Consider the following 18295-nt stretch of genomic DNA (forward strand, 5'->3'; position numbering starts at 1 on the left):
GTACAACCTGCAGAACCATGGGCTAATGAAACCTCTTTTCCTTATAAATTACCCAGCCTCAGGCATTTCTTTATAGCAATACAAGAATGATTTAGTACAATGGGCAATAAGGCATGTATAGACAAGGGAAGAGTCCAGGTCACCTAGCAAAGCTGGGTTTAAATTCCGGTTCCTCCAGTTAAAAAACTACTTTTGCCTTGTTTGTTGCCAGTGTCTGTCACACATGAAATCACTTCTAATTCTCCTGGCTGTTCTGCCATATTCTACAGATGAGAAAATGATGGACATGAGCTTATCTTTTCCAGAGTTAAGGAAAACCAAATCTTTTACCTTATGTCCTCTGGAAGCTATCTCTATCTAGGGCTCTAAGGTAGTTCCACCCCTGGGAGCACCTCTCAGTTTTGCCTATGGGTGATCTTCAGACTCTGGCTGAGTGTGTAGGGTGACAAGGACCTGGCCTGTCTCCACTTACTCAGGTAGAGGCATCTGATGGCAAAGGCAGACACCCTTGGGCTGTCACATTCATTCCTCAAAGGATGGTGGCTCCAATTTCCCAGACTACTGAGAGCATCTTTGCTTTGAATTTGCTCTGAGGGACCTAAGATTGTACTCTTCTTCTCTCTCGGGAGAAGGGGCCCTTCTTATTCCTTTTACCTGACAGATTTAGGATTTCCCAATTAGGCTTAGGGCTGGTAATGCAAACCTGGCTTCATCCTTTCTAAGGTGAAAAGTCAAGTTTTGATTTTTTTTCTGTTTCTTCATGAGACACTAAGGTATGACATGGATGCAGGAGAACTGGGAAATTACTTCCTCTTCTGAGTCTTAGATTTTCTACCTCTGTAAAACCAGTAGGTAAGACCTAGGTACTCTTCCACTTTCTAATATAACATTCTATCCTTCTATGACCAGAGGCCTCAGAGCCCAGTGTTTTGACATAGTTGAACTAATCTCGTATTGGCAGGGAGAAGAATTAAATGACCCAGTGAACCTACCTGCTTATGCCAGCATGGAAGACTTAGCAAGTGCACACCACAGAATTTTCCTTACAAACGCTGTTTCTCATACAGGATAGAGACTTGCCCTACTCATGGCTGAGACACAGTGAAGTCTAGTGGAAAAGTATAGGGCTTGGGATTACAAGACCTGGAGTAGAATATTGCCTTGGCCAGGTCCAAGCTGTCTGACCCTTGCAATATACCTTACCCCTCTATGCTTCAAGTTTCCTTACCTGCAAAATGAGGATAATAATACTGTCCCCCAAAGGTGGTTGTAGAATCAAGTTAGAAAATTCACTGTAAATTACAGTCTTTAACAAAAACAAGAGATGTTATTGATACTAATTTTAAAAAGGCTCGAGAAACCATTAGGCTAGCTACATACTGAAGAGCCATTATGACAGTGATGGGGCCTTAAATTCACATTTCATTTTAGACTTTCCAAGGGCAACAGAGATATACAGAATAAAATGTTGTGTAGTTAGGAAATACATAACTTTCTTAGATATAATCTTTCTCACTCCTTAGCTTCAACAAATATTGATTGCCTAGAAGATGGCAAACACCAATTACAGGGCTACTGATATGAACCAGACGGGCAGAGTTTCTACGCACAAATTCTTTGTATTCTAGGAGGGGAAGCAGAAAGTAAGCACATAAACAAACACACAAATAATTGTATGTACTCTATTGGTGTTATAACAAATCGAAAATAGGGTGATGTGGGGTTGTTTTATACCTAGGGTGGTCAATGAAGGCCTCTCTGAGCAGGTGGTATTTGAGCCAAAATTTGAATGATGAGAAAAATGTGCCATGGAAAAATCTGGTCATAGAGCTAATCAGAAATCAAGCCTAGCATCCAGAACTCAAGACTTCCTCTTGTGTTTCCACCGATTTTTAAATTTTAATTTAATTTTATTATTATTATCATTTTTTGAGACTGAGTCTCACTCTGTCACACAGGCTGGAGTGCAATGGCGCGATCTCAGCTCACTGCAATCTCTGCCTCCCGGGTTCAAGTGATTCTCGTGCCTGAGCCTCCCAACTAGCTGGGACTACAAGCACATGCCACTGTGCCCAGCTACTTTTTTGTATTTTTGGTGGAGACAGGGTTTCACCATGTTGGCCAGGATGGTCTTGATCTCCCCGACCTCAGGTGATCTGCCTGCCTTGGCCTCCCAAATTGCTGAGATTACAGGTGTGAGCGACCGCACCTGGCCCTCCAGTGATTTATTATGTTGGTTTTTCCCCTGAATCCTGAGTCCACATATCTGTCCAGTTAACCATGATTTGCCTGCTTTGGACCCTGATGCCCTTCTCGCCAGGGTTTAGAGTGTGTTCTCCTCTCCCACCCCGGGGCCAAGGCTCATCTGTCCTTAAGCTCTCATGGCATGTTTGTTCAACATAACTCTATCCCAGGCCTTATTATTGTAAGTCTCTGCTGTACGTCATAAGTTATCTGTACAACTGAGTTCAACAATGATTGAGTTTTGGTCATTTGAAAGGTACCCAAGGTAGATATTTTGGGAATTAAGAGCTAACCTCTGCCCATTAGAAGGTCACACAAAGTCTATTTTTTAAAGGGTGGAAGATGCTGGTTGTGGTGCCTCACACTTGTGATCCCTGTGCTTTGGGAGAACAAAGTGGGAGGATCCCTTGAGGCCAGGTGTTTGAGACTAGCCTGGGTGAGACCCTGTCCTTACAAAAAATTTAAAAAACTTAGCCAGGTGTAGTGGTGCACCCTTGTAGTCTCAGCTACTTGGGAAGCTGATGTAGGCGGATTGCTTCAGCCCAGGAGTTTGAGGGTTCAGTGAGCCATGATCTACGATCACATCGCTGCACTTTAGCCTGGGTGACAGAGAAAGACCCTGTCTCTTAAAAAATAAATAAAAGGTAGAAGAGGGAGAATGGAAATAATAAGTGCGCAAATGAATGTTTTTATCCATTCATCCTGAATTTATGGAACACTGATGGTGTATAAGGCATTATATAAGGTGCTACTAGGCTCACAGAAATAAATCAAGCAGAATCTGTGCTCTCAAGAAATTCCTAGTTTGGTGAGAAGGAGAGCCTTAAATATATAGATAATGATAATAGAAAGTAATAGATACTATACACAGAGAATTATAAAATAAATATAAGCAGTAGTAGGTAGACAGCATTATTTCCTTGGAGGCGAACCATGGAAGGGTTTTTAGAGGAGTGGCATTTGAGCTGAGCCTTGATGGTGAGGAGGAAAGCGCAATCTAAGTGGAAGGAAAAACAAGCAGGTCATGAAGGCAGGAAAGCAGGAGGGTTTGGTTGAACATATGCATACGGAGGGGACTGACCCGCCTCCTGCGGACCTTTGTTTTCTTTCCTGCTCTTCTCTGCCTCTGCTCCCAGGCCTGATCCCCACACAGGATGTCTTTGATTACAGGTACACAGGGCTGTTACTCTTGTTTCTTTGAAGACATAGCTCCCTCATTTTACATACGGAAATGTCATGTCTGAAAATCACTAGGCTGCGGGTAATGATGGGGCGTCTTGTAGTGCTTCTTTCAGTCTTAACAATTAGAATTTCTGGCATGTGCTGACTGTTCTCATCATCTCATTTAAGAAACTTAGGTGAGCTGTGCCCTAACACCAAACAAATGAGTGGCAGCCAGATGAAAGGGGTCCTAATCTCTCAATTAAGGTCCATCAGAAGATTGGTTCCCATGGTTCTGAAATTCCATCTACCTGGTGGCATCTCCACCTGCTTGTCCCACAGGCACATTAGACTCAACAGACATCCTAAACTGAACTTACCCCTTATCTTCCCCAAACCTGCCTCTTTTCTCATACACATTTTGACTAATTTTTCATGTAATTAGCAACTAATGCAAGGGTATCAATTCAAGTTACTGCATTCCTATCCTTGGCTGTTTCAGATCTCTCACATTCTACAAAAAATTAGTAGCATGGGTACTCCCAGTGTGAGCAATTACTACAGGGTCCAGGAATCCAGGGGTCCTGATGGGCAGCTGGACACTGAGAAAGGTGGGTCTTGGCCCTGCCACTTAATGACTGCGTGGCAATTCATTACTCGCTTTGCTACCTCTTCTGAAAAATGGGCATACGAGACCTTTTTCACAGTGAATGTGGAACTATATACGATGTGAATGTGCATTAGTAATTAGAAAATGCCATACCAAATCAGGTCATATGAAGAGTCTACTGGAAGATTTTATTGCTTGCAACAAGAATGGTATGTACCTGCTACTTATTCATTATGGGACTCTGAGCAACCTCCTCCTCGTCTCTTGTCTCTGCCAATGGCAGAGCTGGGGAGTGGGTAGCAGTGGGGGTTATATGAAGATCAAATAAGACAATGTGGAGTATGTATGGGAGTTACGAGAGCTTTTTTCTAATCACAATTTCCCACTTATGCGTTATGTCATGAGTATCCAAGTGCTCCCCTTTCTAAGCCTCAGTTTTAGCATCTGAAAAAGGCTTTGCTATTATTAATACTACTAATAAACAAACAAATAAATGCCAGCGAGAAAATCATTAGACTAGACTATTTCTAAAGTCCCTTCTGGTAGATAATAGAACAAGTTAAATTTAAAATTTCTAAGAAATTGATTGGCTCAATACAAAATGCCATTCTCAAGTCAAGTCAGAGGGTTTCAGTGGTTAATGGACAGTTTGAGTGCATCTGTGTAGGAGATAAACTGTTAGAAGTGCTGCTCCAGCTTCACATCTTATTCCACCTACAAAGGGCAGAGGACAAGATCAAGAGACCTGGTCATGAGCTCTGTCTAACCCTGGGCAAGACTAGGTCTTATTCTTCTCTTCGTCAAACCAAAGGGCATGGACTTAATGTTCTCTGAGGCAGTTTTCCATTTACAAGCCCATGAATCTAACTTCTTTGAGTCTAACTTCTAACAAGTCTTGGGCACGAGGAATCAGGCTGGCCTCCTGCGTGTGCTGAGACGCGCCTGGTTAGAGCAGATGGAGTGTGTCTATCATGGCGGCAGCGTAACCAGTCTGGTCACTTCAGATGTCTCTCCAATTAACACTCATGGCGGCAGCCAACTGCTCAAGCAGCAGAACGGGCTGGTGGAGAAGATGGCGGGGATGCCTGGGCCTCCTGCCACGCCTATTATCTAAGCCTCACCCCAGCAGCGGATGAGTGGAAGGGGCCAGCCCAGCTTCACAATGTGTGGGAGGTGGGAGGAGTGGGTGAAAATGGGAGGTGAGATGTGTGCAGGGAAATTTCTCTAACTGTAGAGTCCTAGAAAGTTAGAAATGGAAAATGCTCATTCAAGAATGGCCTTTACTATATACTTTGATTTCACTTCCCTCCCCTTCATTCCCATTGTGCCCGATGTGGTTCAGGAGCCCATCACCTTTTCCTTCTTGCTTCCGGAGCAATCTCTCTGCCTTCCATTTTTTTCCCCCCTCTCTAAACCATGCCCTGCAAGACAGCCAGACTGAAATTTCTAAAATACAAATGTGAGTATGTTATTCCTTTGCATTGCAATGTGTTCCCATTGCCTTCCGGAAAAAGAAAAAAAAAAAAAACAACTCAAAATCCCATAGCCTGACATACGCAGACCCCTGGAGACCTGATTTACTTAATCTCTTCCTTTTCCCTTCCCATCCCACAATGTCTAGCCATTGGAGAATTACTTGAAATTCCTCCAATCCACCAAACTCTCTCCATATTCTTCCTTCTGCCTTCCTTCCCTTATTTGTCTGGCAAAGAGGTGCTCAGCTTTTAAAACTCAGAGATGTCGCCTCTTCTGGGAAACACTCCAGGACCACCCTCTCTGTGTTCCCATAATAGCTGAGTAATCGCTACCGGAGCATTTACCACACTACACTCCGAGCTTTTGAGGGATGAGAATGTGTCTAATTTATTTTTTTAGGTATTTGCATCAGAGGCAAAATTGACTTGAAATCGGATACCCTACTGATCCCTAGAGTTAATTTGTCCAGTGTGGCTTTGGTGCCATTCCTTGATCTGTGACTTTGATCGCCAGGTCACCAGCAAAGGAAGCACATGGTAAATGGAAGTTGACTGAGTGAAGGAACTCCCTCATTTTGCAGAAGAAAAAACAGACCTGGAAAGAATAATGGACTTATCTGAGCCCACATGGAGGGAGAGTCAAAGGAATTCCCCTCTGGACTCCTAGTCTGGTGCTCATTGAATTACCTTACATTCTCAAGGGGTTTCAACAAATCCTCCTGTTGTGTAAGAAAGTAGTATTGCCCTCACTGGAAGGTGTGTGTGTGTGTGTGTGTGTGTGTGTGTGTGTCTACGCGCACACGTGCGCCCAAGGAAGATCCTCAGTTCGATCTGAATTTGCCACATGTCCAAGCTTTTTTGGAATTCCCGGCTTGTGGGCTGGGTATTGAGAGAGAGGCAGCACAGTCAGGGTAGGCAAGGGTAGAGCAAAACCATTTAAAACACGCTGGGAAGCTCAGAGGCTTGGCAAGGCTGGGAGGTGTTTAGAGTAAAAACATACAGCAATTATGAACCATATCTACTGTTTCAGGTGTGGATGTTATCTCTGGGTCTCACTCGCCAGGCTATGGCAAAAGGCCCCACAAAGCTTTCATCTCTCAAGCGTGTAGAAAATCCCTGCCTGTGTTGTTCTTGGGAGGGAAGGTTTGGCTAGGAGCAATTTTTCCTGAAAAATCAAAACAACTCCTCCTCAGAGTGGGCCCAGCTTCCAGGGGTAGCCTGGGAGCCGGGCATGCTTCCCTGAGCCTGGGTGTGAGTGTGAAGGCTTCTGGAGTCAAGAGGGGCATCTGAAGGTCAAACTCCAGGGAATCCAAACCTCTGAGCCTGATTTACAGCTTGGGCCTTAGGTCTCCTCCCACTCAGCCCACAAGAACCCCCCAATTTCCTTCTCTGTGAGCCAGCACTCCTCAGAGCTGGGAAATGAGATCTAAGGCAGTGGCTTTTTCTGGGCTTATGTATGGATTTTCCCTGAGAGGATGGCAGAAGTGGTTCTTAAAAACGTGGGCAAGAGAGCATCGTGGTGACTCAAAAAACAACAAGCCTGGAACAGAGCTTGGAGGTCATCTAGCTAGCACTCTTATTCATCTTTTCTTCTTTCTTTCTTTTCGTTTCTAATCTTTTCTCCCCACTGCCCCCCTCCCCCACTTCCTTTGCCTTTCATTCCTTTTCTTGTTGAGGCTTTCAAATAAAATCTTATCTAGAAACCCAACATATTAAACTTAAAACCGCTCCAGGTAACTTTGGTGGGTAAGGGGTTCAGTCTCCCTTTCTGAACTTGCCTCTTATAGGACCCCCATAGAGTCCTGTGAAAGCCCTCTTCATATCCCCGGACTTCACAGACAGCAGTTTGGATACCTCTGGGGGGTCCAATATCCTTAGTTTGCACATGGGGTAACTAAGGCCCAGGGAGGAGGAGGGATTTATTAGAAGTCAAACAGGGAAATAAGGGAGGAGTTGGGGTTCTGCAGGGACTGTCTTGGCCTTCTAGGCTTCCTTCTGGTAACCTGTATTAGATCCCATGTCAACCCTATGTAGGCACAGTCTTGCCCTAGGTTCTGTAGCCAGTAAATGCTGTTTTTATTAAGGAAAACATCAGTGGGGATTTAGGAAGCCCTGGGTCAGTAGCTCCAGGAAATGAGCACCAAGCCAGCCTGGCCACTTGCCCCCTTGGCCCTGGTGCTGTGGCTCCTCTCCCTGTACTTGGAACCTGGGCCCAATTCCATTCCTCCTTTTCCTGAACCTTGCCTTTATAAAATCTCTTGGAAGGGGCCCTACCTTCTTGCTAATGTATACTTGACTTTCTTCTCCTATTCCCCATCCTACTAGGGCCTGGCCTGCCCTGAGCTTGGCCCACGTACCTGCTCCTAGGCCCCCTGACCCCAAATTACTGCTTGAATCTCTACTCACCTGCCTCCAGCCACGCTGACCATGTTCAGATGGCCACCCAGGACCCTACCTTTCCTCACACAGACCCTCTCCTGGCTGCCTTCTCCCTTTGCCTGGACTTATGTTCTCCTGACAAGGTGCCTGTGTCCGCAAACTTGGGCTTCCCGTAGTCTTTTGGGGAGGCAGTGTGGAGGTGGAAAGGATTGACTGACTTAAAAATATTCTGGGCGGCTGGGAGCGGTGGCTCACGCCTGTAATCCCAGCACTTTGGGAGGCCGAGGCGGGTGGATCACGAGGTCAGGAGATCGAGACTATCCTGGCTAACATGGTGAAACCCCCTCTTTACTAAAAATACAAAAAAATTAGCCGGGCGTGGTGGGGGGCACCTGTAGTCCCAGCTACTCGGGAGGCTGAGGCAGGAGAATGGCGTGAGCCTGTGAGGTGGAGGTTGCAGTGAGCCGAGATCACGCCACTGCACTCCAGCCTGGGCGACAAAGAGAGACCCCTTCTCAAAAAAAATAAAAATAAAAATAAAAATGTTCTGGGCCAGGCCAGGTGTGGTGGCTCACACCTGTGATCTCAGCATTTAGGGAGGCTGAGGCAGGTGGATTGCTTGAGCGTAGGAGTTCGAGACCAGCCTGGGCAACATAGGGAGACTCTGTGTCTACAAAAAGGAAAAAAAGATGTTTTAAATTAGCTGAGCATGTTGTGCATGCCTGTGGTCTCAGCTACTAAGGAGGCTGAGGTGGGAGGCTGCAGTGAGCTATGATTGCACCACTGCACTCCAGCCTGGGGGAGAGTGAGACCCCTGTCTCAAAAATAAAAATAGAAAGTTTTAGGCCTCCCCAACCCCACCCCCACTGCCATCTGGCCAGTGTAGCCACTGTAAATCACACTCTCACAACCTACTCCTTTCACCTGCCTGCTCCTGGATTTCTGGTCAAAATTTTACAGGATTCTGCTCAGCAATGCCCCCTTCTGCCTGACCAGGAGAGCTCTGAGCAAGACACTCATGGACTTATTTGCAGAGACTGCAGCCATGCAACCAAGCTCAATCATGTCACAGGGATTTCCGGTCTTTTCCCTCTCCCTAGATACCACAAGACCCACAAATTCACAAATTCTGTCTGAACCAACTCCAGTCCAAGTTTGTGCCCAGAACCTTCCAAGGAACATCTAATTCTGAGGCCTGATACCCAGAACCTTCCAAGGAACGTCTAATTCTGAGGCCTGAAATTCCGTGGCTGTTCCTTTTTCTGCCCCAACCCTGCAGCCTTCACCCTGCGGAGAGGGAAGATGCAGCCTATTTCCAGTCCCAGAAAGCCCTTCCATGGTCTGCACATACAGGCCCAACAAATGTTAGAATTAGACCCCTCAGCCCACTGCCAGAGGCCAGGGAAGCTGACCTGCTTCCTCCCTGGAAGAGGGTAGAACAAAAGGCACCTGTACCGTGGCTTCTGTCTGTCCTCGTCCTCCACGACCCCGTGCCACCCCCACACTCACAGCCCTCTTGGGGCTCCCTGCCCCCCCGCCATCCACAGTGCCTCCCCCAAAAGATGGGCCCAGGCCTGGGTGCTTTCCTGCAGCCCTGGACCAGAATCAGCCTGATCTATGGGCCTAGGGTTTTTGCAGCCAAAAAGCCTAAACCTCTAGACCCCAGTCCAGGAAGCCCCAGACCACAGTCAGGGTCCATGGGAGGCTGAGCTATGAGGACCACCAAAACCCACAGTGAGATGTTGAGGATGCCGGGGCTTCCCTGAAACATAGCTGGGAGTGGTGGCGTGTTCTGGGATGAGTAGGGGCAGAGCTGCTGGTGAGGCGGGGGACCTATCTACCCCCACCCCTGGAAAAGGAGGAGTGGGCTCCACATGGGATTCTAGCCTTGGCTCCAGATCTAGATATTCAGCAACGTTTCTGGCTTAAGGGTACCCTAGAGCCCATATCCCCCAATGTTGAACTGGAACTTATATCATCAAGGGCTGAGGCAGATAGAACAAAATCTGACACAAAGATCTCAGGGGCCCTGAGAATCTTAGAGGTTGTAACACCTGCTTTACCTCCAGGAAGACAGCCCTTTCTCCAGAGTCTCACCCTGATCGGAGCCTATTACAGGCATTTCCAAACGCCCACCAGGATCCACGCTGCCCTCAGATGAGGCTGTGGCTGGCTGGGAAGCCGCTCGAGCTGTGCACACAGAGCCTGAGTGAGACTGAGGTGGGAGTGCCGCCCAAGAGAGGGTCCTTTGCCATGGGAAGATCCTGGAGATTTGTCCTGGCTGTAACAGTTGCCTGTAAGAGCCCTTGCAGTGCAGAAGCCAGGAAGAGAACTGAGAAGGTCAAGCCTGTCAATCTCACCCTCCAGGCTGGCAGCACTATTGTTACCAGGTTAGAGATGTTTCTCCTGGAAGCCCCTAGAACCTTCCTGGAGAGTAAGTACTTGGCAGGTGGGGAAGACATCCACCCACCTCTGTCCCAGCCTAGCTTGGAGCTCTGCTTCTGACACCCACAGACTGATTTTCTGACCCCACGCCCAGTGACCATAAGGCCCAGGAGCTCAGACAGAGGAGATCTGGGCCTTGACATTTTATAGGCTTGAGCAACGCACTTCATCCCTCTCAACCTCAAGCCTCATCTTGAAAATGGGGCAATAACAGCACCTGCCTCACAGGATTGTTGGTCTTTTTTTTTTTTTTTTTTTTTTTTGAGACGGAGTCTTGCTCTATCACCCAGGCTGGAGTGCAGTGGCCCGATCTCGGCTCACTGCAAGCTCCGCCTCCCGGGTTCACGCCATTCTCCTGCCTCAGCCTCTCCGAGTAGCTGGGACTACAGGCGCCCGCCACCACGCCCGGCTAATTTTTTTTTTGTATTTTTAGTAGAGACGGGGTTTCACTGTGGTCTCGATCTCCTGACCTCGTGATCCACCCGCCTCGGCCTCCCAAAGTGCTGGGATTACAAGCGTGAGCCACTGCGCCCGGCCGATTGTTGGTCTTTAGCTAAATGCCAGGAAACTTTCTCAGAAACAGTAGACCTCAGGCCGGGCGCGGTGGCTCACGCTTGTAATCCCAGCACTTTGGGAGGCCGAGGCGGGCGGATCACAAGGTCAGGAGATCCAGACCACGGTGAAACCCCGTCTCTACTAAAAATACAAAAAAATTAGCCGGGAGTGGTGGCGGGCGCCTGTAGTCCCAGCTACTCGGAGAGCTTGAGGCAGGAGAATGGCGTGAACCCGGGAGGCGGAGCTTGCAGTGAGCCGAGATTGCGCCACTGCACTCCAGCCTGGGCAGCAGAGCGAGACTCCGTCTCAAAAAAAAAAAAAAAAAAAAAAGAAACAGTAGACCTCAGTGCCGATTTTCTGACTCTAATTCTGAAGGTTAAGCCTGGGGAGAGAGTACACGCTTCACAGAGTCAGCACAACTGTCCTCTGGGTTTTGCAGGGAAGGCCTGGAGAGCCCCCCAGGTTACTTTTAAAGATTACGTCCATATGATGCATTCTATTCTAGAGAAATGTGCTGGGTTTTAACAACTGGGACATGAGGCTGGAGGCCAGAATTTTTCCCCTAGGTCTGCTCCGAAGCTGCTGAGTTAGCTGCTTTGTGATTCAAAGTTCCAGTCCAGAGAAAAATACCAATTCCTTCTCCTCTTTACAACTCAACGTATGATAATAAAAATCTTTCCAAATGTCTGAAAACTTAGAGTCGCTAAGTCCTTTTCACACCCAGGATCTCCTCCGACCCTCACAACAATCCTACAAGGTTGGCAAGCCAGGATTTTGTCCTCCTTTCATTAGGGAGCAGCCTGTAGCTCACTCAGGAACCTACAACCCCTTGGCGACAGAGAGGCAGGCCCAGAGTACACATTTCCTACTTGCATCCACTGTTCTTTGTCTCTCTTCTTTCATTTCAAACAGAGACACTGATTTGGAACTTTTGCTACAGTCCTGTCTTTTGCAGCGTGGTTCATCACCTGCATTCAGCATCTGTGATTAGGCGACTCAGAAGTCACTCACGTATGTCCCGGGAGACTGTCCCGGAGGGTGTCTCCCTGCACCGTCTGCACTGAGCAGTGCTGTCCAGGGCTTGGGTGGCCCGAGCCTCAACTTGGATAGGAGAACATAAGCAGTGGTCTGGAGCTATGGCATATTTTGGGAAGAGGTTCATGAGAGAATTGATAGAGAGGAACTAGAAAGCTACTTGGAAAGCAACAGTGTGGACCGTGTGGGAGGGAAATGGGCCCCCTGTTAGTGGTTCTTGGTTTATTTCTTCCATTTTTGCCTCTGTTGTTCTAGGATATAGGAAGGAGACTAGAAGAAAAGGGCTCTTACTAGAGGCTTTGTGCCTTTGTTTATGCAACCCGGATACCATAAGAGGCAAGGAACCTAACCAGATTGATTTGTAAAACGTATTTAATGTTTGAATTTTTATTAAAGTAATACACACGTGTGGTTAAAACAGGTACAGACACAGCACGTGTATGCTCTCCAGGGAGTGGTTTTCTGTTTTCAGATGGGGAAGGTACCATTTTCAGGTAGGATGCCTGAGCAAAGGCTTCAGCTTAGATTAGATTGACTTCACCCCAAAATCAAATATTCCAGAAGGAACATAACAAAAGGCAACAGTTTTTGGATTCATGCCCTTCCCACCACTTCAGAGGCAATGACTGCCAGCAATTCTTGCTCGAGGTTTTGTTGTGATTATGTCCGCAAGTGGAGATTGTTATATTACTATCAATGGTTATTAATAATATGATTATTATGAGTATTAATATTATTTCTTATTTTATTTACTTTACTCAACAGCAAATACATATTGAGCACCTTCTATGTGCCAAGTCCTATTCTAGGCACTGAGGAACTTATATTGTCAATTAATCCTTTACTAAAATAGATAAGGATTTAACTCAGTTAAAATAGTTTTCCCTCCAAGTACAGTTATATCCTTAATTTCTTTGTCTTCCTTCCTTCCTTCCTTTCTTTCTTTCTTTCTTTCTTCTTTTTCTTTCTCTTTCTTTCTTTTCCTTCCTTCCTTCCTTCCTTCCTTCCTTCCTTCTTTTCTTTCCTTCTTTCCTTCTTTCTTTCTTTTTAAGGTGGAGCCTCGCTCTGTTGCCCAGGTTGCAATGGTGTGATCTCGGCTCACTGCAACCTCTGCCTCCATGGTTCAAGCGATTCTCCTGCCTTAGTCTCCCAAGTAGCTGGGATTACAGGCTTGCGCCAACATGCCCGGGTCATTTTTGTATTTTTAGTAGAGACAAGGTTTCGCTATGTTGGCAAGGCTGCTCTCGAACTCCCAACCTCAGGTGATTCACCCGCCTTGGCCTCCCAAAGTGCTAGGATTACAGGCATGAGCCACCACCCCCGGCCTATCTCCTTAATTTCATTTTTTTGTTTGTTTTTTTTGAGACAGAGTCTCGCTCTGTCACCCCGGCTGGAGTGCAGTGGCACAATCTCTGCTCACTGCAAGCTCCACTTCCCAGGTTCAAGCAATTCTCCTGCCTCAGCCTCCTGAGTAGCTGGGACTACAGGTGCCTGCCACCACGCCAAGCTAATTTTTTTGTATTTTTAGTAGAGACGGGGTTTCACTGTTTTAGCCAGGATGGTCTCGATCTCCTGACCTCAGGATCCGCCCGCCTCGGCCTCCCAAAGCTTAATTTCATTTTGAAAGTAGATATTTGAAAAAAATAAGGCAGTTTATTGGGTATGGGAATTAGGAAGAAGAGATTTAGAGAGTCAGACACTGATTGTTTCTTAAAGGCAGGGGACTTTGATTAAAAAAGTGAAAGTAATTTTCTGAAATGTCATCAGAGGCCTAAGAGGACTATGCACAGTGAAACACCCTGAAACGAGTGGTTCTATAGCACCGAGACACCTCAAGTGTGCTCAACCAAGGGTAGCTGGGGCGGCACAGATACACACAGGCCTCTGACTAGGATGCCCAGGGGCCTGGAGAGGAAGCTGCTCATCTGCAGGACTTACCCTTGGGAGGTTCCTGGGCTGGCAATGCCTGGGAGAAGATAACCCAGGATATAGTCAGGGGTCCTCGATTTGAGAACCAACTCTGGTACTTAATAGTTATTGTTTCCTTGCCTGCCTACACTCAGTTTTCTTATTTGTAAGTTGGCAATGAGACTAGCTTTTCTGTGTTCATGTGGGGATGAAATTACATATGGATGTACCCACTGTAAAGTGCTATAAATTGAATGATTATCATTGGAGAGCATGTGCAAAGAACATCTAAATGAGATTTGATTCACTGTGCATTATTAATTTTCCTTTCTAAAAATCAGTGTCTCCTGCCACTAATTTATCATTATAATAATTCTTATTCATTTTTGATAATGAGAGAAATCACAATCATGCTTTCTGGTGGAATGACTCCTTTAGTTAAATAAATCTCCAAGTGCTTAAAGGTGAATTTCCCTCAGGCTTTAAGAGATTGATGGCTTATACTATCTTACAGTTAGTTGAGAAAAGTTCATTGTCCGTTTTAGCCTTGGGGAGTATGCTCTCAAACTGTAGTCATAAAATAATTTCACTCTGCTGTATAAGAAGCTCAATTCAAGTAAACCAAATTTATTGAAAACTTCCTCTTGCCAGGAACTATGTTAATGAAGGATCATTCAGAGATGAATGTGACCTTCACCCTACCATTTAGGGGCTTACTCTGGTGGAACAAGTAGACACACATACAAAATTCAATGCAACATGATGAGGGATCAGTTCTAAAATAGAAGTATTATTTTGTGCCATTGGAAATAGAAGAAAGAAAAAGCTAATTCTGAACTGAGGGTATCTGGGACATACAAGTAGAGAAGGTACAGTCCAAGCTTGTATAATCCATGGCCTGTGGGCCTCATGCAGCCCAGGATGGCTTGGAATCTGGCCCAACACAAATTTATAAACTTTCTTAACACATTATGAGATTTTTTGGTGATTTTTTGTTTTTTTTTAGACAAAAATCTTGCTCTTGTCGTGCCAGGCTGGAGTACAATGGCATGATGTCAGCTCACTGCAACCTCTGCCTCCTGAGTTCAAGCGATTCTCCTACCTTAGCCTCCCAAGTAGCTGGGATTACAGGCACCTGCCACCACACCCAGCTAATTTTTGTATTTTTAGTAGAGACGGGGTTTCACCATGTTGGCCAGGCTGGTCTTGAACTCCTGACCTCAGGTGATTCACCTGTCTCAGCCTCCCGAAGTGCTGGAATTACAGGCGTGAGCCCCCACGCCCGGCCGGTGATTTTTTTTTTAAAGCTCATCAGCTACTGTTAGTGTTAATGTACTTTATGTGTGGCCCAGGACAATTCTTCTTCTAATGTGGCCCAAGGAAGCCAAAAGATTGGACACCCCTGAAATAGTCTTGAAAACTTACTAGAACTTTGGCAGAATTAGAGAGGGAAGGACTGTTGGAGCAATGGAGAGCTTAGAGATTTTGGGGGGAAAATCTTTTCCGGGGGAAAGGCAAGGGTCTGAAGCTTATTGGAAGACAGTCATGGACAAGCGGTCTGGAGCCGGACAAGTGCGGAGGACCCTTGAGAAACAGATGAGGTTTGGTTTTATTCTGTAGACAAAAGTGCCTTTGGAGGTGTCAGAGTAGATCGGATCAGAGCACAGCTTTTGTGAGAAAAGTGTGTCAGTCGTAAGCAAATGTACGGTGCTTTGCTTTCTTTTCCTGCTCCCCGGCAGGCTGGGTTTTAGGAAGGAAAGGCTGAGCAAAAGCTTAGGAAATGGATCTGACTGACTCTTCCCAGAAACCACTCTTGACCTTCTTTTGTAAATACCCAATTACCTGTTCATTTCCCCAATTAACTCATCAGTGAAATCAAATCAATCATTATTAATTCTAACTTTAATAAACATGTTTTAGTTTACATATATGATGCTCTTCCTCAAATCATAAATAACTGCATGATGTGTGTGAAATTTCCAAAGGTGGTTTAGGTGGAGGAAAAAATGACATTCAGTTAACAAGCTTATCAGAAGCTGAATCATTACAAATGACAGATATTAAAAATGTAATTAGAATATATATTGTCTAGGAAGACATGCCATATTAATTAGGGGTAAAAAGCCTATGTTTCAGCTCTCAGAATATAAAGTTGAAAGAACCCTGTAGATTAATATCCATAATCATGGGCAGCATTGTAGCATGGTAGGTTAGCACAGCACTGTAGTGTCAGAGCACCTGAGTTAAATCCTGGTTCTTTCCCTGTGAGCTATGTGACCCCAGGTAAGTATATAATCTCACTGAGCTTTAGCTTACCCACCTGTAAAGGTTAGATGAAAACAGCATGCTATCTCAGAGTTGCAGAGACTAGGTGAGCTACTATATTAATAAGTAGAACTCTCAGAACAGTGCCTGCTATATCATAGATGCTATGTAAGTATTACCTATCATTATTTACTTTTTTTTTTTTTTTTTGAGACAGGGTCTTGCTCTGTCACCCAGGCTGGAGTGCAGTGCACAATCACAGCTCACTGCAGCCTCGACCTCCCAGACTTAAGCTATTCTCCCACTGCAGCCTCCTGAGTAGCTAGGACTGCAGGTGCATGCTGCCATACTCAGCTAATTTTTGCATTTTTGTAGAGATAGTGTTTGCCACATTGCCCAGGCTAGTCTCGAATTCCTGTGCTCAAGCAATCCTCCCTCCTCAGCCTCTCAAAGTACTGGGATTACAAGTGTGAGCTACCTAGACCAGCCAGCTATCATTATTATTATTTATTTTCCCTTCACCTGCAAGGAAGAAGGGAACCCAAATGTGCTTGGGGACTTACTATGTAACACTTTTATCATTATTTCCTCATTTAATTTAATATGCTAACTCTTTACATAGGTTATTATTAACCAGATTATATCTATAAGGAAATTATGAGACAGTAAGTGACCTTGGTGGGCTCACTCAGCCAGAAAGTGGCCCACTGAGACCCAGGATGATCTGGTCCCAAGTTCCCAGCTAGCATAATGAACTCCCTTATATTGAGACAGTTGTAGGCAAGGCTGATTGATCCAGTTTACGATGATCAATCTGACTAGGCATTATGGATGATTAATGATGAGAATAAATATATTTTCTTTTCCGGTTTTATTTGCTGTAATATAAGCAGCGCAAGACACTTCAACAGACTGGAGTCCTGAGTTGCCTGTTGCGCCACAGATTTGATTCATTGTCGGTTCCATTGTTGATAGAGACTGAGACAGGCAGGAGGCAGCCCAAGAAAACTAGTAACAGCCTCTTGCTGATACTTCACGACCCTAAGGGAAAATGAAGCAGCAACTGAGGTTGAAGAAAATCCGCCTGATAGGTTTAGTCAGTGAATGATTACGACCGCTTACATGTGGAGAGCTGAATAGTACAAAGCCCTTTCCCGTATTTACGTATTCTCTACTCCTCATAACAACCTGAGATTGCTCAGGCAAGAATCATCACTGGGTTTGACTCTTGAAACCAAGAAGGCCTGTAAGCGGCAGAGTGGATTTTGAACTTGGGCCTTTTCTCATTCAGTTTTGCTAAATATCATGGTAGAGAAAAGAATGTCAACATAAAAGGCAAAGTAAATAACTCTGACTTTGAGATGAACATACTGGGTATCCTTTAGATGCTGAGAAGGGTTTTATGGTTCTGTACTAGGACTGTTTGCCTTACGGCAATGTCTTTGCTCCTACAGAAAGGCTTAAGCTCAACCCTTTGGGGTATTAAAAAGAACAAAAGACTTGTCTCAATTTTTATCCATTAAGGCAGGATCCGCTTCCACCTCTAGGAGTAGTTATGTTCTCCAAGGGGATCGGAGTGTGGGTCAGGGTTCAAAATCACTTCACATCTGATGTCAGACCTTGCTGTACCTCTATGCTTCTTTGGTCCAAGTAGGAAGTAATTCTAGGAACTTCTGACCCGGTATTCTTATTGGTGGTAATTTAAAAGCTTCGTTCTTGGCATATTTGTGAGGGGCCTGTCCTGCTGCAGCTGGTCTCCTGAAGGAAGCAGCTGATTGAGTTCTCATCCTGCCTTTGTTTTTCTCTTTCAAGGAAAAATTCTTTGAGAGCTGAGTATGTCTACATCACACTGGCCTCATGCCTTCCCATTCCAGACCCTAGATGACCCTAGATGACTGGTGAAAAGCAATGTTCTCTTCATCAATTGCACGGTTGACTAATAGTGTGGTACTCTTCACCTGGGGAAATTATTTCACACCAGTCTGGTACTTGGCTGGGCTTCCTTGTAACTTAAGTTCGGAAACATTCAGGGGTATAACTTTTCTATCAGTCAAAGCTGAAGTTTCTACTTTTAGGAGAATTCTTTTCTAGCTCTATGTGGGATATTTTCCCCATGTTTATTATTTCCTTAATAGGGACACAAACTTCAACATGGCCAGGGAGAACTCCGATTTCATTACTTGCAGTGTGGGGTAGGAGGGAGTCAAGAGAAGGGGAA

Source organism: Symphalangus syndactylus, chromosome 17 (genome assembly GCF_028878055.3).
Source record: "Symphalangus syndactylus isolate Jambi chromosome 17, NHGRI_mSymSyn1-v2.1_pri, whole genome shotgun sequence".
Classification (NCBI taxonomy): domain Eukaryota; kingdom Metazoa; phylum Chordata; class Mammalia; order Primates; family Hylobatidae; genus Symphalangus; species Symphalangus syndactylus.